Source organism: Centruroides sculpturatus, unplaced genomic scaffold (genome assembly GCF_000671375.1).
Source record: "Centruroides sculpturatus isolate CEXI.00-Female unplaced genomic scaffold, Cexi_2.0 scaffold49, whole genome shotgun sequence".
Classification (NCBI taxonomy): Eukaryota; Metazoa; Arthropoda; class Arachnida; order Scorpiones; family Buthidae; genus Centruroides; species Centruroides sculpturatus.
Window position 1 is genome coordinate 457,585 of NW_019384317.1, and position 1,895 is coordinate 459,479.

General features: G+C 31.1%; 1 protein-coding gene across 1 annotated transcript in view; it reads right to left on the reverse strand.

Moving 5' to 3' along the window:
- The window catches only part of LOC111623918 (CCR4-NOT transcription complex subunit 11-like), a 43,036-nt gene extending 41,670 nt beyond the window's left edge, over positions 1-1,366 (reverse strand). Inside the window, exon 1 of the mRNA XM_023366652.1 lies at positions 1,310-1,366. The gene's annotated coding sequence lies outside the window, so the exon portion shown is untranslated. The remainder of the gene's footprint in view (positions 1-1,309) is intronic.
- Between the last annotated feature and the right edge of the window lie 529 nt (positions 1,367-1,895).

A 1,895-nucleotide genomic window follows, 5' to 3' on the forward strand; every position in this document is an offset into this window, starting at 1 on the left:
TAAAGTCAAACGAGTTAAACGCGTTAGTAACGAATCGTTCGAATAGTAGTAGTCTCGCTCAGTGCGCATGCTCTGCGGTGATGACGTTTCGAACGAAACTCTAACGAAGTTCACGAAGGAAAGAGTTAGTTTACTTCGTTAAGAAAATGGCGCCCGACGATATCGATGTTTCTAAATCTACTCGAGTGTTTAAATTGTGAATTAAAAGATGAAATGATTGAAGTAACTGTCCACCCGAAGCAATCTAAGAAAAATATTTCGGATAAGGCTGTACTAGCAACATTTGTATCTTCGATTTTAGAAACAGCCATTTAGTTCTAAATGAATCGTTCGAAAAGTCTAACGAAATAAGAATAATGATGATATCATTCTCATTTAACTCGTTCAACTTTACGAACGTGCCCATAGTTACTAAATGGACACCATTTAGCAACTGATACTGAATCCAAAACAAGAAATAAAGTGCAGACAGAGATATACAATAAATTTAGAAAATAATATAGATGATACAATATAAATGTTCACATTTATAAAACAAATAAATAATTAATGTATTAAAACACTATTATTAGTGATTGTTACATATTTTTCCTAAAACACAAATTTAAATTTTAGTATTAAATACTGAAAATTTGTATACATGTATGTAATATCAACTAAGTTAATTGTATTTTACTGCTTATGAAAATCTATAAATGAATAATTTTGCATACAAAACATACAGGGTGATTCCAAAATAGTGGATAAAACTTCACGATGATGATAAATTATTCAATTTACAGTAAAAACTATTAATGTTCACCTGTCTGATAACCCAGTAACAGAGAAAAATCTTTATTTCAAATCACTTTACTATTTAAAAATTAATTAATACAAACCACCATTAATTTAGAAACAAGTTACACTTAGTTAACTAGCACTTAAATAAAAATTCAATTTACAAGAGATGCTCAGAGTAATTGCCTTCACTGACTACACAAGCTTCACACCTACAGATAATAGAAGCACATACTACAGTACGTTATGACATTGTTCGGGTCTCTCACAAAGCTAACACTTTTACAAATAATATGACAGCAGCCAATTTATTTGTTTTGTTGTTTTCAGGACTAACAAGACTTAAAACTGCAAATGATTGATATGAAGATTCCCTGTAATTCTGTCATCTTTGAGAATCAAACAAGAGTTTTTTCCCCCCTATAGAACGATAAGAACAAACAAGTTTTCCTTTTTCATCATAAACAATACATATTTTATATTTCAATGGAAGTAAAATGAAACAGAAATTTAAATTCTAGTCAAAACTCACCATAACATTTTTAACATCAACGCCTTCTAGCGTTAAAAATTCTTTTCTTAAAAGTTATCGTCTGCTTTTGTAATAAAATGCGGCAAATTTATTGATAAATGATATACTATTATTTTAAAATATAAAGTTAAATGATTTATAAATTATTAATGCAGCATCAAAATCTTAATTGTTCTAAACTATTACATATCTTTTATCAGAGTCGATAGATATGCGCTATGCTCTCAAGTAGAGTTAATGTGTCAAGTTGTCGATAGCTGGGGCTAGAGTCGCATTACGGCGAGCTGTTGGATTTATCTATTTCGGGACATTCCAATTTTCAATGCTGACTCAGCGCTGATCTCAACGTTCGTTAAAGGTCGTTCCTTTCTTCAACGTTAAAGTGGCGCTGTTGTCAGCACTGACTCAACGCACTCAGCACTCAACAGATACTGTATGTTGACCACTACTTTCCAATGAATTATGGGTAATTGGAGCGACATTTGAATGAAAATGCACGTTACTGTCGATAACAAAACATATCACTTTGTGGTTGATGAAAAAACAGCAAAAATGATGACGGAAGGTAATATTTTAAAAAATTGAA